Raw genomic sequence first — 27,160 nt, 5'->3', positions numbered from 1 at the left:
CACGTGGCTCATCCCTCCAGCCCCCGCCTGGGTCCACCTGTATAGGACTTTAGTGCCTATTGATCAGAGAACGTCTTAACGTGTAAATAAACGATCACACTCTTCGTAGTCTAGTTAGTTAATTTGCTATGCAGTATGACGCCCGGCAACGGGGGCTTACCAAGCGGAGGAAACCGTAATTCACACCTCCGGTTGAACGGGCTAATTTCACGTCACCACCAAGCCGCGGCCAACTGCCTGGACGAGTGGTTTATTATTTAATGGAATCAGGCGTTACCTCGCGGAAGTCCATCCTAAGTAAGAAAAGGACCAATATTTAGCCACCTCCGCACATGCAGTGGTAGTCGTGCAATAAAATGCACCGCCCGCCAGCCCGCTGATAAATGCGTATGCGGCAAACAATGCGAATCACACAACCGCCACCACCAAATCACTCAACACGTGTTTCACCCCTCCACGGGGCATCTTCAGGAGTTATGTTACACCGATTAGTGCCAAACACAGAGTTGACTCTGCCTCTGCTAGCGGGCGGTGCATTTCACTGCAAGACTGCCACTGCATGTACGGAAGTGGCTAAATATTGGTCCTTTTCTTACTTAGAGTGGTTTATTAAACGGAGAATCGTCGTAAATCCTGAAAAAACCGAGGCTGTATATTCACCCGCGGGCTAAGGACAAATATCAACACAGCATTTACAAATAAATTAAAATGAAGGCAAAGTAGAGCACTCAAAGCTAAATTAGGAGTATGAAGTATTGGTAAACGTAATATTGGAAACCATGTCGACGAGTGGAAAATCCACACGGCGCGCAAGATGACCTCTGTGGTGTTTTTTGTGGCCTCGGTTTTGGGGAAAAACGAGATACACAGCCGCAATACAATATTAAATAGGTTTTTTTTAACAATATAAAATTGATTAATGTAGGATCCGGAACAACGTCATATATTATTTTTAACATTACACTATCTATTATTTAAATCCAATTTCATTTCTATTTGATCTAAAACATTGTTATAAACAGGTGTATGAATGTTTAATAAAGTTTTTACATAGTTTTAAATATCGATATGTGTAGTATCTTTCTTACACATCTCTATTCTTCAACTGCATTCCTTTCATTATTCTCGTCCGGTAAGCAGCAGGAGCGGGTGTGTTTGTTGGTGGTGCGCTTCGCCGGAGAGAGATGAAATCTACAAGACATTACACATCAGGTATGTTTTATTATTGCTTTATTATCATCCTTTATGTATAATTTTAATTATATGTAACGTTTTTTGGGCTCCGAGAACAGGCAAGCTCAGTGGAAAATTTTCAACCACGCGGTGGCAAATTCGAATGAGTCTTCAAGTCATTGTAAACGGTCTGAACTTTTTTAAATCTGTTATTTGTCGCGTGTCTGTCTGCTTATATTTGTGTTTAAATTTTGGCGAATAAATATGTTATTAAATATGCTATGCGAAACAGACATAATATATATAAACTTAAATTTATTAACGGTGTAACATTGCATGTTAACGTTCCAAATATAGGTTAAAATTTTTACCAAAATAAATACATTTAAAAAACTTTTAAGTTAAACGGTTTTTTGATACCTATATTGTGGTGATTGTGGAAAAATATGTAACTAGTCCGCCATATTGGAACAGCGTCCATCTTGAATTTTAAATTTTGACATAATCAGTAGCCCTTTCATTTGATACCCATATTGAGGGAGTTATGGAAAAATACGTAATCCGCCATTATGTATCGGCGGCCATCTTAGATTTATAATTTTATTGATTTTATTATATTGTATTGTCATCTAAATTAAATGTGTGTACCAAATTTCAGATCAATCCGACAACGGGAAGGTGCTTAAATTTCAATTTATAATTTTGATCCAAATAAATTCCGTACGGATCGAACTAAATGAAACCGTTTAAAAAATATAATTTTGCATGCAAATTTGGCGGGGAACTTAATATGTCAAGTGGCGCGGGTTCGTATAAGCGTGCTATTGGTTCAGCGGATCTTTGATTTTATAATAAACATTCCAATGCGCCCGCGCACCAGCCGCAGTAGTATAGGTTAGTTTTTATAGCCTAGGTCGCGTTCAATAGCTAGGTGACGCCTCACGCATCGACGCACTGAGTTTATGTCTGTTGCATTTACCAGCTACGTAGCATCTCACGCGCCGGGCCAACTCGAATATACGTAACAAATTCACATCTTGGTTCTTTTCATTCTCGGAGCATCACATCAACTGCTTTCGGCTTCTTCCCTTCCTTCATCGCAAGCCATCTTGAGGTTTACTGTTAGCGGAACAAATTATACATATATTTATACATGTATATTATAACTGTGACATTTTTTCACAGGTGCGAGTTTTGTACTAAAAATAACCTATGGTCAGAGAGGTTGAATTTATATGACCTCGCATCAGAACGAACGTGCTGCCGCCTGACCAGACATCGTGCGGCTGCTTATCGCCATCATCAGCGGAGTACCGAGGTGCGGTGTAAAACCAGACCAGGCCTTCTGCCCACTACCCTTTTGACTTACATTTTGCTTCTGTTGTCGAGTTGCTGTTTTCTTTTCACCTTACCACCAACAGTATATAACGGCACATCGTATTTATTTTAGTTAACATTTGTGTTATTAATGTAAATTGTTAATGGTTATCTGGCAAATGCAAGTTTAAATTACATAATATCCTTAAGGTGTTAGCGTATTATTTTAATTTTTACTTTTTGCATTTAAAGCAGCATTTCGTATTGCCTTTTGTGCGATTATTTTTTTGGGTGTGGTGTGCAAATTTGCGAATTCTTTTGCGATTTTTTGCGAATATATATCGTATGCCCACCTTGTATTTTTGAATTTGTTCAATGGTATATTGCGATATTATAAGTTCAGTGCGCGTGATTTTATTAACATTTCTTTTTTATTCCCTTTTTTACCCGCTTTGCACTGCTGCCATGTGTACAATTATTGAAATTTTTAATAAATATTTATTTCACTGTTTCAGGTCTTCAAAACTGACCCACGACATCTGGATTACAATGACTAGAGGTGCTAGATTACATGACATTAACAAGAACAGATGACCGCTAATGCCTTAAGGTTCTAATATGAATACCACACATAAAAGACCTGGTTAAGATGGTCGGAAGATGCAGGATGCAGGCCGTTTCCAATTGGTCTTATTCGAAATCTACGTGTTTCCTAAAATTTCCTCAGCACTATTTAGAAGAATACAACAATAAAGTGCATAGAAAGTCAGCAAGGAAAAAAGTTTTTGAATCTGCTTCATGGTTCAGCTGTGTCATGTTCTTCTCGCTTGGTTAAATCTTTTAGCAGCTCTATCTGGTTACATATTTAAAACATTGTGGTGTCAATTATTTGGATGCTTAAAACAATATGGTGGATGAAAGTCACTTTCGTAAGAAGATGTGAAGAGCTGAAACTGAAATCCAAAAGAAGCCCCGATGCAAGATCCGGAGACTACACATGGACGACGTCGGGTCTTGTTGACTGAAAATACACCCACCGCCCGCAAATGTCCATTTGTCGATTTACTTTTGGTCACAATTGTTTTGTTCGTTTACTTTTTGACTTTGGTTTTGTGACTTCTAAAAGCCACGATGTGGCTCACACCATTCATTATTTATATTCGGCATTTTAAAATTGCCACTCTTTACTCAAAATTAAAGTAACTTAATATATGATGGACCAATAATCTGTAATCGACATAGTCATCAAGGAAAAAAGTTTTTGAATCTGGTTCATGGTTCAGCTGTGTCATGTTCTTCTCGCTTGGTTAAATCTTACGGCAGCTCTATCTGGTTACATATTCAAAACATTGTGGTGTTAATTATTTGGATGCTTAAAACAATAAAGTGCATGGGAAGTCGGATTAATTTTGTGTTATCATTGTTCACCGCAAATAGCCTGTACTTTCAAGTCAAATGTACTTAAATAAGTAATCTTATAGAAGCCCCTATAGATGCTCTAGTGATTCCACATGGCCGATGTGTCTTAGTGTCCAAAAAGAATAGATATATCTAATTTGTTAGTAGTATGTTAACCAACATCCGCTTAATGTCTTCATTGGAGATGAAGGTTCACTGTCGTGTTCGTTTTGTAACTTTTATGTTTTACGTGAAGCCAATGGCTTATTAAAAATTTGTAAATCAATTGTATAATAATAATTCTATTAAAATTTCTTTGTTGAAAATGTTGTTAATTTGTAAATATTGGTTAATGAAGACTTTGTTTTGCTATTGGAAAAAGTGTCAAAATTAATTATGTATTTATATAATAGTCTAAACTATCCATTGTTATTTTATCCTACGCCGTGGTTAGTTATCAAAAATTAAATGAAACTTTCGGTTCACTCTTAAGAAGTTAAATTTTTAACTAACTCTGCTGTGTGATGTATTTTCAAGTATTGTTGCGTTTAAATACACCGTTGGCTTGTTTCAGACAAATCACAAAACGATTGGAATAAAAACTTATTTTGTGAATTTTTTATTGTTATTGTGAAATATAGTTAACTTTAGCAAGAAATTTATTTGAATTAATGTAAAGACAGTTGACAGATAATTGATTTCTAATTTAATTAATATCACAGTTGTTCTTGTGTTCTAATAATATAGTCATTTCTTTTGTTAAGTTTACACACGCTTTTTTATAACTTGGACTAATTTAAATGAATATTTTGCCCGCACGACGGCAAAAAAGTGCGATGAATTTACAAAATTTGTTGGGTTTTTTTTTGTTGTTGGCATAGATATGATCAAATGAACTAATTTTATGTCTTGTTATTCGCAGCTAAGCGGAGGTTTGTTTAGGAACTTATTTGTGATTTAATTAAATTATTGATAACGAGCTAAATCTTTGAATGATAAGATATTATATAATGTACTTGGGTTAGATATTTAATTGAATAAGTGCTACGAAAGTTCTTGCCTTCTAAGTTGCTTCGTTTCCGCAATCAAAGAGCTCTGCGCTCATTTGCATCGGAGCTGGCTTTACTCGAGCTAAAATAACTGCTGGAGAAATCCTATCAGAACCTTGATTCCATTTTTCGCTGTGTTGACTCCCAGTACGCTCCAATCTGGTCTTAATGACGATGTTCTAGAGGCGTATGCGACCATTCCGGATCCTCTCGTGGCCAAATCATTTGCAGTGTCATTACATCTGAATTCTCAATGATCTTTTATAATTACATATGTGATTAAGTTCGTATAATACATACATATATAAATATATAGATGTATATATAGATCAACCGCTCCCTTCTACCAGCTCCGAACATACTCATGGCCAGTTCAGTACCATGGTTGACTAAAACCCACTAAGTGTCTCACGTCGCTTGCTTCGCGCGTGCTAATCCGTGCGTCATTCACAGACTCCCAAGTCTTACAGGACGTGATACGTACGGCACAAAGGTCTCCGTGTAAACATTGAACTGCCTTTGTTCCCGACGGTCTCCTATGTGTCAGATATAGGGTGGGCCATAAATTTTTGCACTTTTGAAACATGTGTAGAAATAAAAGTACAAATGCTATTTTGTTTATGATTTATTTACCGTAATTATCATTTATTAAAATTTATTTTTTAAAAATTACATCGTCGAGATGTGCTCCGTCTCGCCGTTGGCACTCCTGTAATCGACTATTGTTTGTTTGTCATGTTGCTATTTGCAAAAATTTTTGGCCCACCCTATATTTCGGTGGCTGTCCATTTGACATAAAATATTACAATAGTGTCATATCGCAATATGAATGTAGGAGAGGCCGTGAAGCTCTGCATCGTCTCGTCGAGCACGTGCAAGGTTATCAATGTACCCGGTGATGTGCTGTAAGTCACTAGTAAGCTTTGAGCTACAAGATATCATCACAACTTTTTCCATTCCACACCTGACGGTTCTGAATTTACGTTTTAACAAGTTTAAAATCGCAGTGATACCAGCCTTATATAGCTGTTGCCTTTCGTTTGGCTTCCTTCCGCGCATAAATGAACTTGAAAATTTTATTTATGAGATTTTTTTATGTGACGGTTCTGGAATGAGTTTCCCAATGATGGTGTGATGTTTATCGCTAGTAAACTGTGAACAAGATTTGTTCGTCTCTTTGCATTTCACCTGAATTAACAACAATGGGTTTTTATTTAACAAATTCAAAACCACTTTCTTTCAAATTTTTCTAGTTCCTCATTTTCGGGTAAAAATGGGAGATTTGATCACGTCATACAGTCTTTTTCTGTGAAGTATTGCTGCACGTCGTGTTCGGTACGTTTAACCCTTTCCTTACGGCAGTCCGTTTCGCCGATTTGACGTTACTGAACCGGGCATGTGCGTCGCGAAGTGCGTACATTTATGGCGGTAAGGTGATGTTCGAATTTTCTCATTAGTGTTTCATATTTAAAGATTTTACTGGTATATTAATTAAAAATAGTAGTTAGGATAATTCTTAGTAATTTATTTGGCTGTAATAAATCTTAAAACACGGATCTACACATAAGCCGACATTACAAGGTGGATGCCGTCTAACTCCGGCGCTAGTAACGAAAGAGTTAAGTTCCAAATAAGAACTTGTGTTTATCAACACGAGTCGAATTTTAGTCTCTGTCGACTCCCAGAACCAGTTTTCCTTTACATCGATTCCTAGAGAACTAATTTCTCTCTCCTCTCCAAGGGATTGACGTCAACTAATTTGGGAATCTCTGGTAGATAGTGTAAATTAATTTGCATACATCGATATTTCGGGCACACCGAGCAGTTCATGCAAGGAGAAACTCCCCCTTGCCTATTGTTTATGTTCCGCAGATTATGAGCAACTCTTGCTTGCTTATTATTATGTGATCTGACAGAAAATGAAGTACACCGAATATCTTTGATTACAATGTTAAATTGTTGTAGAGTAGAAATATTCACACGTGCTCTCCTAGTGCGCTCGCAACTTGTGTGTGAGGTCTCGCATGGGTACGACGTTTAGCTGACAGGAGTGAAGCGAAGCTAAAACCCTTAACCATCAGTTGCAAGTGAGAATCCAACAAATAGTTCTCCTTTCTCTCCCCTGAAAAACCAGTTCCAGCACGGAGGCATGTAGATTCATATTTTTTGTATTAAACCTTGTTTTCATTTCCACGTCAACATAATTTACATTCCAAATGTTAGTTAGCCGTGTTGGTACAATTAACTTACTGGACTAACATTAGTATGGTTAGTTTGTTTTCCCTTGACGTGAACTTCGATACGACGAAGGTTTCCAATTTCATTTTCCAGAATTCTCTGTTTTTAGCAAGTGTCATAAAATTGTGCACTGCCGTTGCTACAATATCATCAGCCCACTGTTCCGCTGGTCTGCCGACGTTTCTCTTTCCTTTCTTATTTTACTCTTAGTGTTTTTCATTACTTGGTACCCATTTCAATGAATCCCATCGAAATAGGTTCTCTTCGCGAATGTACAATAAAACATAAAGTTTGTTAGTAGAAATAACTTAGGAAATATTTGTGTTAAGGAATATTTGGTACCTCATTTTTGGTTAAAATTGGGAAAAGTTATCATCTCATACTGACTTTCGAGTGACGTAATTGTCGATGTCTGGCAAAACTTACTATATTAGCGCTCTGAAAAGGGTTGATCACGGGTGTGCAACCCATGTGAGACACGACCCAACCATGAAAAGTTTTGTAAGTTGCCTGTCTTGATCTAATATTTTGTATGTGGCCGCACCTACTGCGGCGATCGTTCTGCGGCATCGAAGTCCACATGGAGGTCTTTACGAACGACGCGCCCGCGGCTCTTCGCGTCAACTTGTTTGTGTGTCTGTAAGACTGTCAATAACACGTTAGTTGGTTAGAAAGGAAAAAAAATGCTCTTCGAGAGGAACACCGCCACGCTTCTGCAGGGATTAATTTCGATTCTTCATTCCTGAACCATTGTTCCAGGGCGGTGACTGAGGTCTGGAAAAGTTTGATGATGGGCTGTACGGAGAAAATCCGTTGGTCATGGCCGCGTTAAAGATAAGGACTGAGATCTGTTCGACCTGGATTACCAGTCGTAAGGAGTTTGGCTACCTTAGTGGTTATCATCTAATGAATCTAGGAGGGGATCCCAGGAGCATCTTTCAACTTCGATATCCACTTTTCGCTGGTGATGATCTTTGTTTTGTCGCGTTTTCTGGAGTTATGCTAGTACTAGCATAATAATGCTTGTAGCACAGCGGCGATTGAATCGGTTGTTCATTCTCTTCGGATCCGTAAAGCTCAGCAGTTTTCCGGTGTTTGTTAATGAGGTCTTCGTTTCTTATATTACTCTTAGTGTTTTTCATTACTGGGCACTACTCATTTCAGTGAACCCCACCGTTGTGGGTTCTTCGCGAATGTACAATAAAATATAAATTTTGTTGGTAAAGATAAATAGTTGTGTTACACGAACAATGTTATGATGTTTCATTTAATTTTTACAAAAAGTACTAATATGTAATTACGATGGTAAAATATCATTTTTTGGAAGAGGCCTACGGAAAATGAACAAAGCCTGTAAATTAAATATAATTAAATACTATTGCTATGAATAAAATAATTATTACGAAATTATTTCAGTTGTTTTATTATTGACAATAGGCAAAGCATTTGAGCTCCGTATCATCTGATGTTAAGTGATGTCAAGGTTTACAATGCTACCTGTTTGCCTAGAAGAAACCTATTCACTGTTGTCTTGAAGACTCCTAAGTTATAGCTAGAAACAATGACGCCGGTATGTTAGTAGAATACCAATTTCTTTAAATACATCTTCCGGGGAGTCTCCTTTAAATATTTTTTTTCAATAATTTAATAAATATGATTATTATAAATATAGTACCTAGCATCTCGAGCCAAAATTCCCCATGGAGTCCGGAAGCTTCACTATCTTAAGAGATTTTAACCTAAACGCCAAATACTACCTATCACCTCTCGAGGAATCAGCAAATGTCACTTGGGGATTGTAAACCAGCTCCATAAAAACACAAACGTAATTTACACTTTGTGCGTTTAAAAGTTTTGCTAAAGTATACCATAGTAAAAAATCAAGATAATAATATAGAAAGCGGCAACACATTGCGACTTACTATCAATTTGTGACAGTTGTCACTTATTCTATTCTGTCCATATAAGCTTAGATGGCTTTCGTTTGTTTTTGTTTTGATATATCTTAGCAATGATTATTAAGTGTACTACTGTATTTCGTTACGTATGTAGATTAAATTATTGTACATTGGATCGTTATATATAATGTCTGCCAACAACAATAGAAAATGTAGAAAGGTAACAAAAAACAAAACAAATGTTAAAGATAAAAATGTTACCTATCAGTGGTTTCGAAAGCTAGGAAAGAAAACAGTCATTAAGTGATAAGATTCAAAATGTTTTTATGTTATATGATAAATATAATTATTCTTTATTGCGTGACTTAACTAATAAAAAAACTTCACTAGAAATTTGGTCAATTATGTGGCTGACTTACAAATATCATTTTGTCCTAAGTCACGACCAGGCAGAGATTGCCCAGCAGTGGAGGATTGAAATGAATGGACTTCCACTGCTCACAATTAAATTCCCAGAAGATGGGCAGCAGGGTCATATGCACACCATAATATCGCAATCGTCAACCCGCCTACAACGCGTAGCGATTATGATATATCCCACCATAGATATCTTCAGAGGAGGCATGTGCCTTGCAGTGGGCGTCAATGGGGTGACATCATGAAGTTTTGAGGGAATAACGGTAAGAAGTATTAGACTATATGTTATTCTAGCATGTAATATATGTGTGTGCAAAATTATTAGTAAAGTAAGTATATACTTAGAGTATTTTTTGCACACACATGAATTACATGGTAGAGAAACCATGTAATTATACCATTTATAGTTCCCTAGATTCAAATGTTTAATATTAAAGCATACTAATATATCTTTTAATATCATGTTTTATGATAAAATCTTTTGAATGTTTTTAGTTTTTGTTTTCAGTTTACTTTAAGCATTAAGTATCTATTTTAAACAGTTAACATTTCTTATAATTTCTCACTAATTATTTTGTTACAGACATTGCAAAATGGACTCATGATGAAACATTCCATGGAATGGAAAATGGAATGCAAATGTTATATTTGTTCCTGGATTCGCAGACAATCATTTATATTACAACATCACACAGCAGATGAAGATGACACTTGCCGAAGTGGAGATATTGGTAAAAATTGCACCCAGTAAGTGAATAATCTATTTATTATATAATTCAAGAATACCTACATACTTTTTAATGTTATTAACCCTCACACTGCAAACAGCGCCTTTTGGGTGCTCAATTTTAGACATTTTTTCACTTTGAGAACAGTGTATATATGTTTTACATATTTGTGTCAATAATTACATGATCATGATCATTGATTTATTGGTTACTAACATGCTAGCTGCATACACTTCCTGAGCGGATATATTGTCATATAACCAAATTTATGAAAAAATGGCTGAGAGAGTAATTTATTTCTAGGTGTTCCACAGCGAAAGGGTTAATTCACATACTTGAATCTTATACATAATATATATATATATAAAGTTAATTAACATGGTATAATCTGTACAACAAAATTAGTGTCTCTTTGTTCTGGCTAATGCTCTGGCTAGGGCTGGAAAATTTTAACTGAACTTATACTGGCAGGAAGCTAAGGAAGTGAAAAAAATGAAACTAAATAAACTTTTTTTTTTTGTTAAATTCCATCTAGATGAAGTTATACATTCTGTTAGTATAATATAATAACAACATACATGCAAGATTGAACCAGAAATAGAGAGATCTGCAGAACTATGGTCACAGACACAGTAATAGCTTGAATAATTTCTCATCTGAAGTGACAAGGGGCAGGACACTTTCTTTATGCAATGGATGGCCAGTTAATTGGGAAGTTCCTAGATGACGACAGCACAAGTTCAGTCAAAATGGCTATCGATGGGGGAGGTGATGATAATGATGATAGAGAATATATTTTACTTTGTTATGTAAAGATGTTTACACATTAAATGAAATTTACAGTACTGGGCGATAGATATTGCACATCAACCTTTGGAAACAGACAATTGGTTAATTTCAGCTTCATAGAGCATTATCTGTGTTCCACATTACCTTTGGGACATTTTGTCAGTTGTGCGACAGATACAATGTTCTACATAGCCGAAATTAGTCAATACAATAAGTAGCTATGTAGAGGTAGCCGAAATTAGTCAATAGTCTCTTTCCAAAGATGGATATGCAAAATTTATCACCAGGTATTGAAAAGCATATTAAAAAAAAATAACTTGAAATTTGTTTTTTTACTCTTAATAAGTTTTAAGTCTAATACATAACCGTCACTGCCTTACAATATCTGAGAAGAAAAAAATATGATACTAAATTCTATCTTATGTAGGTAGAATATAGTATCTTTTATTTTGATTTTGATGTAATCTTTAACCTTTATTTTTTCAGGTGACTTTTCGGATGACTTGTGGACAACGGATGCGGACATGCCTGACTGTTGCAGCAGAAAAGAATAATTCACCATAGGAAGCTCTTATTAATTATAATATTTTATGTGAAATTTTGAATAAATTAATAAATTGTACTAATTACTTTTGGTTTTTCATTTACAATTACAATCAAATGTTTACTACATAATAACAGAAGCATGAAGTGGGTTCATAATAATCGGATTGTATGGGGTTTTAATATCTAAAGACACAGTAGTTAAATATTAGTTTAACACTTTATACAAAAAATGACCCTGCTTCATGCAAATTCATCTTAAATTTCCTTTATTAGATATATTTTTGCTTATATTAATTTGTACATGTGCTAGTTTAATTGCTATTCCGCAGTGGCGCTACTGTGCTACTTAAATATATATACCGTGCAATACATATATTGCGTGTATATCTTAGATATAATATTATAATATTCTAAGGTAGTTACTATACTACTCTTTAGAGTAAAATGTTTCTCGTGGAGAACAATTAATGAATTATTTTTAATTCAAATATACTCCGTGTGGTTTCACACTTTTGTTTATCTATAGACAGTAATATTCCACGCTTGAATCTAAAGTAAAACTTAACACTCTCGTGTCTAAATCAAGGAAGAACTGTTGGAGTCTTAAACATGGCTTGTGCTCTTTTTATATTGAGTGCATTAAAAACTGTAAGGAGAAATAATAAATGCCACAATGTGAGTTTACTGTGGTGTAGTCTGAAGCTATTGACTTTCAAGGTGACTTAGATCTCAAAAGAATAGCATCGTGCATAGCACAAGCTCTTGGCCAGTGAGAAAAACTGCACGGAAACAGTGTTAAGTCAACTTTTACGGTAGGCATTATTTATTATCATTTCTAGGACATTGTTCCATATAGTTCTACACTAACGTTCTTCTGTAGTTATAATCTTGGAGAAATAACAGATATTCCTTGATTTTATTTTAAAATGTTATTAGGTACAATAATTATTCAATTAACATAAAATATATACAATGACCTAAAAAATGTAACCATTATAGCAATAATATATGAGAATTGCCAGGCTCATCCATCTTAGCTAGTATGGAATCACAAATAAAGAATATAAATACAAATAATTTATGTTCTTTTCATCATTTAACAATTAACTTCTTCACTTACTGTAGGAAATGTTTAGCATGTTTGCTTGAATATAACAATAAATTTCTGTTTAACTGTTTTATGATGCTATAATATAAAAGGTTTATACCAAATTTATTGTTACATTGAGGCAAGATTCATTTTAGCTTTTTATTTGCTTGCAGTAAAGAATCTTTTCTGTTTGCTCATACAGTCCACAAGCAGCTTAATTCTGCACACAAGCAACTACAACTTTCATGTGAGATGCCTATACCATGTAAGTTGCAATTTTTTCTGAGTACCCCCTTTTTTTTCTCTAGTAACAAATTATGCTTTTGGTTAATTTAGAAATGACCTGTTATGTACAAAAATAATGTTTTGTATTATCTGAAAGAAAGTCTACATGAAAATAACATTCAATAGCAGAGAAAAGCATTATTTATTTTAACAATGCACTCTCTATTACAAAAATTTCTCATAACTGTGTATTTACTGCACTGTTGTATTCCAGTAAAGTATAGTATTAGTTACAAAAAAACATACAGACATACAACTGTAGACATCTTATTGCTAGGATCAATACATATTTTACATGTTAATGCTATAATCAACACACATTTTACATTTAGTGCTAGGTCCAACATACATTTTACATCTTACTGCTAAGCTCAACACATATTTTACATCTTACTGCTATGATCAACACACATTATACATTTACTGCTAGGTCCAACATACATTTTACATCTTACTGCTAAGCTCAACACATATTTTACATCTTACTGCTATGATCAACACACATTATACATTTACTGCTAGGTCCAACATACATTTTACATCTTACTGCTAAGCTCAACACATATTTTACATCTTACTGCTATGATCAACACACATTATACATTTACTGCTAGGTCCAACATACATTTTACATCTTACTGCTAAGCTCAACACATATTTTACATCTTACTGCTATGATCAACACACATCTCGCACCTTGCTGCTGGGCACAACTCACACATTTCAGTTCACTATATTATATACATTGCGAGATGAATGAACAAGTCTTGGCTGTTAACATAGTCAAGACTAGTTCATCAATTTCTAACCTGCCTTGCTACCAGGTTTAACACACATCTTGCACCTTGCTGCTGGGCACAACTCACACATTTCAGTTCACTACATTATATACATTGCGAGATGAATGAACAAGTCTTGGCTGTTAACATAGTCAAGACTAGTTCATCAATTTCTAACCTGCCTTGCTACCAGGTGTAACACACATCTTGCACCTTGCTGCTGGGCACAACTCACACATTTCAGTTCACTACATTATATACATTGCGAGATGAATGAACAAGTCTTGGCTGTTAACATAGTCAAGACTAGTTCATCAATTTCTAACCTGCCTTGCTACCAGGTGTAACACACATCTTGCACCTTGCTGCTGGGCACAACTCACACATTTCAGTTCACTACATTATATACATTGCGAGATGAATGAACAAGTCTTGGCTGTTAACATAGTCAAGACTAGTTCATCAATTTCTAACCTGCCTTGCTACCAGGTGTAACACACATCTTGCACCTTGCTGCTGGGCACAACTCACACATTTCAGTTCACTACATTATATACATTGCGAGATGAATGAACAAGTCTTGGCTGTTAACATAGTCAAGACTAGTTCATCAATTTCTAACCTGCCTTGCTACCAGGTTTAACACACATCTTGCACCTTGCTGCTGGGCACAACTCACACATTTCAGTTCACTACATAATATACATTGCAAGATGAATGAACAAGTCTTGGCTGTTAACATAGTCAAGACTAGTTCATCAATTTCTAACCTGCCTTGCTACCAGGTGTAACACACATCTTGCACCTTGCTGCTGGGCACAACTCACACATTTCAGTTCACTACATTATATACATTGCGAGATGAATGAACAAGTCTTGGCTGTTAACATAGTCAAGACTAGTTCATCAATTTCTAACCTGCCTTGCTACCAGGTGTAACACACATCTTGCACCTTGCTGCTGGGCACAACTCACACATTTCAGTTCACTACATTATATACATTGCGAGATGAATGAACAAGTCTTGGCTGTTAACATAGTCAAGACTAGTTCATCAATTTCTAACCTGCCTTGCTACCAGGTGTAACACACATCTTGCACCTTGCTGCTGGGCACAACTCACACATTTCAGTTCACTACATTATATACATTGCGAGATGAATGAACAAGTCTTGGCTGTTAACATAGTCAAGACTAGTTCATCAATTTCTAACCTGCCTTGCTACCAGGTTGAACACACATCTTGCATCTTGCTGCTGGGCACAACTCACACATTTCAGTTCACTACATAATATACATTGCAAGATGAATGAACAAGTCTTGGCTGTTAACATAGTCAAGACTAGTTCATCAATTTCTAACCTGCCTTGCTACCAGGTGTAACACACATCTTGCACCTTGCTGCTGGGCACAACTCACACATTTCAGTTCACTACATTATATACATTGCGAGATGAATGAACAAGTCTTGGCTGTTAACATAGTCAAGACTAGTTCATCAATTTCTAACCTGCCTTGCTACCAGGTGTAACACACATCTTGCACCTTGCTGCTGGGCACAACTCACACATTTCAGTTCACTTCATTATATATATTGCGAGATGAATGAACAAGTCTTGGCTGTCTTGCTACTATAACCTGCTTTGCTACCAGGATAAATAACAGTACCCACAGCATCCTATCGCTATTTATATAGTTTAGATGCTGTTGATGATGGTGCTGAGATGAAGTTGCTCAAGAGTCTTAAATCCTGCAAGTACTATGATCCATTTTAAATTCAGATTTGAAATATTGACACAAAAGTTATCTATATTGGAATATTTGTGAAAGTAAATTGGTTTACCTAAAGACTTGTTTATTGTAAAAAAAAACAGATCTCTTTTCACTATTCTTCAGAGTTTGAAGACCCAGATCCATAGGAATTATGTTTTGGTGGCTCTTTATAGTGTTTTTCGAGCTTTTCTTTATATTTCGTTCTTAGAGTTTCTTCTACCCTTTCATCTAAGCCAGGATGCTATTGAAAGGTTAAATTGTCATAAATCCTAGCTATATCTTTTGAATGTTCAGTTACAACTGAATTTCTTGTTTTGAACACTTGGTAAAGAGTTGTTTGACCTTTATTATACAAACGATTGTGACAATATTAATAATACATTTGGAATTGCATTGAATATAATTCGTTGGCAGTGATGAAAATAATGTTGAAATTTTAAAGTTTGTAACGGGAAAAATCATTGCAAATCTTCTTTATATGTGCAATGGGATATTATATTAGTGTATAGAATTAAAATTCAGGGTATTGGTTCTCAATTTTTATATTTAATTGCCTTTTATGTTTAACCATTGTAAAAACCAAAAAAAGAATACTTTAGAGAAAAAAAAATTCTAGTATATTGTGTAATGTTCAACTATGTGTTCAATTTATTTCTAAATTGAATTATCTTTAATTGTTTAATTGAGAATTGTACAATTAATACAAAATTTTCTTACATCAATTCAATTTTTGTCTCAGTTTAACAACTATGTTGGAGTGTATGGTGGTAGAAGAAAATAAAACAAACAATTATGATTATGAACTCTTTTAATATGATTTAACTATTGTATCTAAAGTAGTACAAAAAAAATATATGAACTTCTAACAGGGTATAAAATATATGAACAAAACACATTCAAAATACAAAATAGATTCTATCCAAAACTATATAAAAGTAACAAAAAAAGTGAAAAATCACAGCAATATGTATTAGTTATAAACTTTTTTGTGTTATATGATTTTGGTAGTAAAATTTAGACAAAAATGTTGAATTTACAGTTATTTGTAAGCCAGTGAATGCCATTGATTTAATTATGTCAATGTGTACAAAAGAAAGCATTTAGTTGTTTAAAGATAGTAAAATAATTGATAATAACCATAAAATGCGCATATAATGGTGAATATCGATACTATTATAAAAGGTGCTCTATGAGAAAATGGAGACGGTTCCTGGTAAGTATGCTCAGGGTATGGTTCTTCTTCGTAGGTTATGTATCGACTTAGATGAACGTCGATAGCGATCGCTGTTACGTTACTTGCCCACGCGATCGCTCCTGTTTCTCCCGTGGACGGTGAACGTTCTTCGAGTCTACATATTATCATGCGGGATATTTCGCCAACGCTCTCAAAGTTGATACTATCGCTTGTTGTGTAGAATTGTACAATTCTGGGCAATTCGAACACCGTTGCATGCATATGCCAATGATCGAGCTGCACGAACCCACGCCGCGTGTTGTAGTCAACGGTAATGATCAATCGGTTTGCAAGGTCAACACCAACGCTGCGTAGCTCTTCCAGCAACGCCTGAGGTTCATCAGGTAGATAGAGTAAAATCGAATTCCCATATCTTCTGTTCATTTTGAAATACTATTTTCTTTTAATCGAAGTTAAATAAAGTACAATACCGCTATTTTCTGCTCCGATTTCAAGGATACGTGTATTACGCGTGCGATCTGCGATCGAAAAGGGATGGGAAGCATTTTTTCACAGCTTATATAGCCGCGTGCTAAAGAGTTGTTCCTTGAGGTAAACAACGGAAGCCTAGGCCCTACCTTTAAATCTAGAAAATTGAAAATATCATCAATTAATTACTTTTACGATAAATTAAATATTTAAAAACGTTACACATTAACTTTATGATTTTATTTTCAATAATAATAAAATTAATTGAAATAAAATCACTCCCTTAAGGTGGACCATGAAGTCCAAAGACGCTCCCGTGGCCATAGACACCATAGCACGTGATCACCAAACTCAGGGACCAGGCCCTGTACGACGGATTACTCTCCAAACAATGGAAAAATACTAAATACGTAATAGATTTTTTTTTAATCTCTACATAACCGCAACTAATACATCGATCGATAGATCCATAAGTATGTATATTTTTGTCTTATCCCAATGGTCTACAGTTATAAGCGAACAATTGTTATTCAGTGTGTTGTGCTTTGGGGCAGATTTTAATTTTGCATAAATGCATATAGGCTCAGGTAAGAGATGACGAACTAACGAAAAGAGGAAAACGATGCGAGAGACGAAAGGTCACTTTGAAAAAAACAAATGTAAATGTTTTGATCAAATTCATTTCAAAAGGTAATAATTCAAAAGTGTTTCAATGTTTTGTAAAACGTGTTACGTGCATATTATGTCGCATAGACGGTTACTGTTAGGATTTTACTTTCCTTAAAATTCGCCACGCCGTATCCAGTGACTCTAAACAACCGTAGTCTCTTGAAGTGCAAACCATGGTTGATGTAGACAAAAGTAGCCTTTATTGAGGTCCCATGAGCGTCCATCTCAAATGTTTGCTTCTTATTAGAAAGTGAGTGTGAAGTAAGGTATTATAAATGTTACTTTTATTAATAAAAACATTAATGTATTGAACAATTTCTACAAGATTGAACGATACTGCTTTCATATAATTTGTATAAATACAAATAAAAATGAGCAGTGATGTGTTGTCTATTATATTAATAAAATTGTGTAATTAACCCTTAAATGCGTATTGTTGTTTTTAAACAACATACTAAAAACCAGAGATAAAATTGACGTTCTTTTATTTTTTTGTTAAATTTGACAACTAGTTCTTATTTGTGAACTAATTTTGTACAATTTTTAATGTTAGCACTATCCAATATTTATAAGTATTGTAAAATAAGTTAATTTCAAATGTCACTTTGAAGAAAACTTTTCTAGTGGCGCGAAACAAAGTTTTGTAGCTGTGTTTGGACTGATAAAATATCATGTAAGTATATAATCTATATTTTTATTTGCTTGATTATATCTTCAATTACATGTTCACGTTGTAAAACATTGAAAATCACTTGATGCTACAGTCGAATAGGGCGAAATCTGGTATGTTGTAGGAAAACTACAATGCGCATTGCCTGCTAAATAAATGCATGTTTGGTGAAGGATTTTTCTTATTGTTTTAACCATGCCGCGATTACTATAAAGCAAAATTACAAATTATTTAGAAACTCTTGAAGATTCAGAAGATGGTTCAGACGGGTGAGACTCCGAAGTAGAGGATGAAGGTTACTATTATTAAATCGCTCGAGATGTCCTTCGAGACCTTAAATATAGTGATGACAGTGAGAATGTCCAGCCTGATGAAGTGGATGCTGATCCTCTTCTCGTTATCGACAACGATGAAAATATGCCAGACCCTCCTATTTTGGAAGCCGAAGAAGCAGCACCCCAGAGTAAATCACAAGGGATTCCTAGACGACCTCTGGTTTGGCGAAAACGAAACCTTGTTACTGCTGAAGACAGCCTTATTTTTAGGGGAGAAACTCAGATAACAGAAGCATTGGTCTCTTGTAACACGCCGTATGTTTTTTTTTACATTTAATTTTACATCAGATCTAAAAAATAAAAATGTAGAACAAAGTAACTTATATGCAGCCCAGAAACAAATCTACTACTGCAAATGCGCTAAACGTGGTCGACCTAGTGGAAGCACTATACAAAGAGAACTTGTAATAAAGAAGTTCCGAGGACCAGCCCAAGCAATTCCTTTGAAAGACGTCAGATTGGATCAGCCATGTCATTGGGCAATTTGTCTGGATAAGCAGCAGCAGGTGCAAATTCCGAAAATGTTCAGGCTTTACATTCAAAATGTGCCAAAAATGTCGTGTATCTTTATGTGATACGAAAAAAAGCAATTGTTTTTGTAAATATCATAATGAAGCATAAATAAATACTTCTCAAAAACAATATCCACGCTTATTTTACCCATACTTGCAAAATCTCAATGAATGCGCAATGTAGTTTATAAACAACATTCACATTATTGCAAAAAAAGTATAGTAAATCCATGTCTAGATTTTTTTAATGATTTTTCCTACGCTGTAATACATGTCCATTAACAAATATATTTTTTTCAAATGTGAAACAAAAATCTTCCATTTAAGGGTTAATGTCATATAAAAGAGAGAAAAATTGATTCTAATAATTCGCATAATATTAATACAGAACAATAAGTAATTTATGATGCTATATTTCAAAGAAATTTGATAACTATAAGAGCCGGCGTTTGATATGGCACTTGAGAAAGAAGAGCAAGGGAGAGATAAACAGGTATTTTAAAGTACTATGTTCATCGTACTGTATTTGAAATTCCCTACAATACAAACCGAATGATCTCTGTCGCAGTCTCACTCTTCTGATCGCTGTGTTTAAACTGACTTTAGTTAATAACGGAAGAAATATTGTTAGAGTTTATACATACCTTATTTAGCCTTCAGTGTGCATATTTAACTTTAATATCTATAATAAATGCAGATGGGCATACAATTGTTAAATAATAAGTGTCATTTGCAGTAAATTACTGTTTTAAATATTAAAAATTGAATTTTAATATTATTTTACATATATTGTACAATATCACATTGAGAAAAACTTAACGTAATCAGAGAAAAATTTGGGTGCATAGTTATCTAGTTTATGTGTTGGCTTAGCATGGAAAGCGCTTTTGTAATGATAAATGCATGCAGATTGGAGAGAGAGGCAAGTCATTTCCCCTGTAGTCAATTAGGAAGTCTGAGGCGGTTTCCATAACTTCTGAGAGATAAACTAGAGTTATCTAATTTGTGTTGGCTTAGCATGAAAAGCGCTTTTGTAATGATAAAGGCATGCAGATTGGAGAGAGGCACATTATTTCACCTGTAGTTAGTGTACCAATTAGGAATTCTGACGCGGTTTCCATCACTTCTGAGAGATAAACTAGTTTGGTAAGCATCTGAATATACAATCTCTTGTTTTTTATTGAAAAATTTTAATTACAAAACATTTTATAAGCAATAATACAAAAAATAGATACTTTAGTATGCAACAAATATCATTGATAAATTTTAACATTTCAACACAGTAAAAACCTTATGCTTAAGTTTTAAGTTATTATAATATAATCATGTTATGGGAAGTATTAGTGGGACTGGAATGTAATGTCGCTTCCTTCGACATTATTTACAGAAAAACCGATTGATTTGTTACCGCTCTGGCATTGATTTTGTATACTTGATTACAAAGGTGAATATATTGTTGATTATAATTTTAAACTTGTTAAAAATGTAGTTGTGTGAATTTAACTTAAGAAAGCGACATTACTTACCCGTCCCTCTAATATAAGCTCAGGGATTCCCAACATATCAACAGAGGATGGAAAGGATCCATATGGTTTGAAAATGTTAAACAAGTACTTATTTGAAATCTTTTGATGCTGTGTAACTTGTATCAGCTTGTTATAAAAACTACATTTTTTATATATTTTAATCTTTTGTTTTTATTGAATTGGTGCATGCATTTTAATGAGAAAATTACTCCAACAAAATTTTTATTGTATATGTTTGTATTAGTTTATTTTAGAAAGGGGGTCCTTTTCTGTGCTTTAATAATAATGCATTAAATCTAGAAAGATCCCACTCACACTATAGGCTATAAATAAAATATCGCATAAATTTTTTAAAAATTCAAATAAAAATCATTCAGAATGCAACCAACACTACATGCAATATATATTCATATCCAAGTAATATCATGATAACTTTGCTTCAAAAATGTAATTAAGTTGTATATGTGAAAGTAAAACTGATAGATTTAATTTCCCTATGAATCCCAGTGTTACAGATAAATTTCATTTATTCAACATGGAAAGTTTTTATTTTTGACTTTTCTCTGCTTCCCGGTTGTGAAGAAGAAGCAGAAACTCCTCATAAAAACATTTTTTAAACAAAGTTTAACAATATTGATACACACATACACTTTCAAATAAAACCATGGATTTTTGACATTTAAATATATGCTATTAAATTTTATAAATGGCTTGTAACTTGTTGAATTTTATTTTAACTAGGCATATGCAGTATTATATATTTTTTGTTTTTATTTCATTGATTTTATAATCAAAAAGTTATTTTTATATATGTTTTTTTTTTCGAAATTGGACCATGCGTCAGTTTGGAAATCACTGGTTGCATATAGCATATTTCGTGAAACATATAGTTGAAGTGTATAAGTGGATATTAAATAATATTTTCAATTGCTCAGAAAACAAGTTTTCTATTACATAAGTAATCAATATACAACTGTGATCAAAAAGTAAGGTGATTATGGTTGCAAAATGTAAATTATTTTTTTTTCCAAATCAATTTAATCTCCTTGAATTAATCCCATCTGATAAAACGCCTTCATTCCACTAAACAGTCGGAATGGTCTTTTTTATTCCTGAATCTGTCAAAACAGTATCCCTGCAATGATTTTTTGAGTTTGCTATAGCCAGAAGTGGCAAGGAGTCAAATCAAGTGAAAACAGTGGTGAAAAAGTCGCAAAGAACCAATGCTGTATAACATTGACCAATCAAGACTTGACTCGTTTCAGACATTTATATGATATGTGTGATATATAATATTCCACCTTTTGACATATGCTTGGCAAAAAAATTTCTGCCTAATTCCTAGGAGTTTAAAATCTCAATTTCACATTACTTTTTAATTACAGTAGTAAATGTGTGTGAGTTAGTAATGATATGAATAAATAATAAGTAATTTTATTTTCAGGAGGCGTACCAGAAAGTGTAACATGGTGCGATTGCAAGGATGACACGATTTTGGAAGTGCCTTTCTAGTTGACATACTATATGAACGGCTCATTGTGTAATAGATATTAAGTGAATATACTTGTTTAATCAATTTAATAAATAAATTATGTTTAAATTGATATGTTTTACTTATATCCCATCTCCTTACATTTTACCAGGTAAATTCTTATTTGACCACTTTAAGATAGTGCTATGTTAACTGATATTAAACCATATAGGAAATTACAGAATGATTGAATTTAATCACCAAAAAGAACTAAGTTATATAAATTATTCTAAATGTCTAAGTTTGCTAAGCTACAATATATAGCAACTCAACAAGACTACTATATATAGCAAACAACTGCATCCCGTATATTTGTTATTGAAATTTCAAATTGTCAATTATTATGTATGAATAGGATAATTGTCCAATAATTTAATTCAATTAGCTATGAGAGTCTGATTGGTATAATTTTCTTGACACACTAGACCTTCAATTGCCTGCTCTAAAATACCAAAATCCTTGTTTGAATTTATTTGATTATTCCTTAGTTCCATTGAATAATAAATTTTAAATGAGTTAATAAAGCCATTTTATTTTTGTAACAATTACATATAAATCTAAGGAAGGCTAGAGACATGCATTTGCAATAAATGTAAACAATTTATCATCAACCCACACCTTGTCTTAACACTGCAATACATATGCATGATCCAGTGCTGATGATTCAAAGCTTCCAGCAATAACCGCGCGCCGTCACTGCAGCCAGCACCAAGAACCAGATGGAACGCCTGGTGAAGTCTTTATAAACACCTACAACAAATATCAGAGAAAGAACGATCAATAATAATACACTTTTGAATAAAATTATTTATGAAATCCTGTGAGACCGCTTCAATGTGTTTTTAATAAATATTTCAATAAATTTAATTATTTTGAGAGTATCAACGCCGAAGTAGTTTTATCATATCAACATTAAGTATGTCCAAAGCTGGACATAGTATATCGTATTCACAATTAGGATATATGAAGGTACAAATATATATTGTAGTTTTACAAGAGTATTCAAAGCCATGTAAATCTGGTTAAAAATTCATAATAAATAACCAAATTTTCATTTTCACTTTTGATCAGCTTGATTATATTTGACATAAAACGCAACACTTATAACGCTACCTTGAGTCATAGTGGAAGGGTGGCGGTCTGATTTCAAAGCCTTTACATAAAGGGCTATATATATATATATATATATATATATATATATATATAAGCCTTTATATAAAAGCCTATATAAATATATATATCTAATATATAAAATTCTCGTGTCACGGTGTGCTTGATTGAACTCCTCCGAAACGGTTCGACCGATTTTCGTGAATCTTATCGCGCATATCGGTCAGGGTGGAGAATCGGACATTTATTTTTCAACCCCCTAAATGTTAAGGGTGGTCCACCCCTAGTTTTTTTTTATAATACAGCGTACAAAATACATACAACCTTAAATTTTCACGATCATACGATCAACCCTTGGAAAACGTTTGCGGGATCAGCTAGTATATATATATGTATATATGTGTATATATATATATATATCATAAGGAATGTCTGTCTGTATGTCCTTTATAGAATCGTAAATTATACATTTGATCATGTGATGATCTTAAACGGAGTTGTTGTGCATGAGCCCAGAATGGTTTTTATGTTAGTATGATAAATTTTCGACAGGCGGCGCTACTGTCATTGCAACAAATTTCATATATTGCCGTGACATATGCTGATTTGAATTGAAACGAAGAGTTGTGGGTGACATATATGCATAGGTAGTTTGTTTATAAAATGTAAATTATTTATTTATTATCTTTATATATATAATCCCCGTCCGATGAAACGCATTTTTGTCAATCTGTTTGTCCGGTCCATAAAAAAAGTAGGAAAAGTCTTTTTCCGATATAGCCTCCAAGACCTTTTATTTGTTTTTATCTCCTCAATTGTGTGAAAACAGCATCTCCACATGTCTTTTGAGTTTATTGAATAGCCAGAAGTCTCATGGAGCCAAATCAGCGAGTACGGTTGCGGAACCATATCGAGTTTTTGACGATTTACTTGCTCTAAACTTGACGCGTTTAATAAAAATACGTGTAACTCAGAGATGATCAAATCATTTGACAAAACAAACGCTTGGCAAATTTATAGACGGGACAAGCCTAGGATAAAATTTACTAGCCTGGGAGTTTTAAATAAAAATTTAACATTACTTTTTGATCACATTAGTACGAGTACTGTTTTATAATTACACTATATATGAAATAGTGTGTGCAGACGATGGTAACTAAGAAAGGGACTAATATATAGTTACTTCCGCTATGCAGCTGTAATCGTGCAATGAGGCACTTGGTGTTTGGCACTGGTCGGTGTAACATCTGAGGATACTCCATGGAGGGATGAAATACGTGTGGAGTGATTTAACGGTGGTAGTTGTGTTTCGCATTACTTGCCGCACGCGCATTTATCAGCGGGCTGGGGGGCCGTACACTTCATTGCACGACTACTGCTGCATAGCGGAAGTAGCTATATATTAGTCCCTTTCTAAAAATGGACTTCCGCAAGGTAACACCTGAATCTATTAGACATACGATGGTAGACTGCTCTTCAGGGTCAAGGAAGACAGAAACATTATTTTGTGGACCTATACACGCATACAGGATGATTTTAAAGAGAACAGATCGTCGGTAAGTCAGTACTACGTCTATAAGGCTTACTAACTAGCGCCATCTAGTAGAATTTTAAAGGAAATATGATAAAACAGTTTTATGTATTAAGAGTGAAATTAACATGTTCGCTGTTGAAATTAAATTAAATAAATACACAAATAATGTAGAAGCAGTAATTCAAGGAATAATTTCTATATATAAAGGCGCAATGCAGGCATTAATTAACACAAGTTTTAATATTTTAAAAAGGTCGTTTTCCGCTCAGCTATCATAATCATATATATATATATATATATATATATATGTATATATATATATATATCTTCAGAGTTTTATGTCATAGACACCCACTGTCATCCATAAAACCTTTCCCAAAAAATATCTATAGGGGATATACGATAATCACTCTTAACAGGTTGGCATTAAGTGTGATATTATGTTACGCAGAAGGTCGCTGCATCCTTATACTTATTTGTGAGCAATGGCAATCCTATATAATTAATGCACAAACGTATGAATTATTTAAGACTGTATCCCGGGAATCGAACCTGGGGCATACGATTACAAATCTGTCCTCTATCACTCAGCTACCAATTCTCTCTATTATAAACTAAGTAGACATAATTAATATAATATCACAATAAGCTAAGTTATATCAACTTAGAACAAACAAAATGAATCGATGAACTTCAGGAATATATATGTTTTATTGCAGTACATATTATACTATTTATTTTTGATTAAGGTCCAAGTGGCACTTATACAGCGTGTTGCTTTTTGGTCGTACTATTTAATTTAAATAATAATAAATAGTGTTACGCACTGTGGGTTCTGACCCGAAATGAAACACCACCGTTTCACAAGGAGTCCTTTATTCACAAATCTGATGGTCACCTTATTTTAACACAATATAATTTCGCTTAGTCCAAATCGCTCAAGAAATCACTGTCCAAATAACTTACCAAATAGTCACTTTGTATAACTGATAGTGAATCTTAATCTTATTACTCGAGCAACGACACTGAATTGTCGACATGGGAAGTACACTTATTTGTACTACGAATAACGTTCTAGTAAGTTCGAGATTGTACTCGGTTAGAATTTCCGAGATCCGTACACAAAAATTTGTAAATAACTTAAAGTTATTGTGTGTTGTATGTTCACGGGAATATGGCACTTATGTATGTAACACAAGGATGAATTTCCTATACAGTACATTTTACTAGAACTATATTTTAGTAGTGCTGACTTGATCCTAGGGTTCAGTGTTTATTGTTTAGAGCAGTGATTTCTAAAGTAGTCTATATCGACCCCTAGGGGTCTATGACAACCTGCAAGGGGTCTACGTCAGCGAAAAAAAATTTGGGGGTCCATGAAATGAAAATGGGGGTCCACGATAGTGTATCTCAACACATACACTGATAGTACCTATTTACTTACATCATACTATCTTATAATATCAAAACATTTACATTATTTATAAAAGTACCTATGAAGTAAAAAATTTAGGACTGGACATCATTAGCCGAGGAGATTTAAGATTAACCCTTACAAAATTAACGCCAAATGTTGTTAATTTATTATTAAAGCATCAGGTTCATCCTTCTCACTAAAATATTGACTTATTGCTTATGTTATTTTATTTATAGTTTATTTAATGTTACGTATATTTTACATAACAGATACAAAATTTTATTTTGAGTAGTTTTAATTTAAATTCAATTATAAAATGTATAAATTAAAATGTGTTTTTACTTTAAGTTTTTAACACTAAACTTTACTACGGTTAGAAATTTACAGGAAATCAATATCAGGTAAGTAGGGGGTCTACCCAAGACGGAAAAACATGGCAAGGGGTCTAAGACACAAAAAAGTTTGGGGAACTCTGGTTTAAAGCGTTCTGTGGTTCATAAATAACTTGTGTTTTGTAACAATAGTTTCACATCTCTAAACAATTGTTTGTAGGTTTGTGTAATTGTTTGACGATCGCACAGAATCCCATATGATTAATACACAAAGTGTGAACTGTATAAGATTGTATCCCTGGAATCTATCTCGCAACCTACAATAGCAAGCCAGTCTTCTACACACTGGGATATGATTACTCAATATATCCTCATAGGAAT

The 27,160-nt window shown here is 34.0% G+C and overlaps 2 long non-coding RNA genes across 2 annotated transcripts; both read left to right on the top strand.

The window, feature by feature from the left end:
- Positions 1-1,131: 1,131 nt before the first annotated feature.
- Positions 1,132-4,171, top strand: LOC137919361 (uncharacterized). Its single transcript, XR_011106728.1, has 3 exons — positions 1,132-1,212; positions 2,359-2,491; positions 3,006-4,171. It is a non-coding gene; the product is annotated as an uncharacterized lncRNA (long non-coding RNA).
- A 5,006-nt stretch (positions 4,172-9,177) lies between these two features.
- On the top strand, positions 9,178-11,604 carry LOC137921339 (uncharacterized). The gene is made up of 3 exons (XR_011107476.1): positions 9,178-9,753; positions 10,074-10,237; positions 11,494-11,604. It is a non-coding gene; the product is annotated as an uncharacterized lncRNA (long non-coding RNA).
- Positions 11,605-27,160: the final 15,556 nt, after the last annotated feature.

This window comes from Battus philenor, unplaced genomic scaffold (assembly GCF_028537555.1).
Source record: "Battus philenor isolate CCGP_79_NKW_IND1 unplaced genomic scaffold, ilBatPhil1.0.hap1 SCAF_1, whole genome shotgun sequence".
Classification (NCBI taxonomy): domain Eukaryota; kingdom Metazoa; phylum Arthropoda; class Insecta; order Lepidoptera; family Papilionidae; genus Battus; species Battus philenor.
This window is presented reverse-complemented; position numbering and strand designations above follow the sequence as displayed.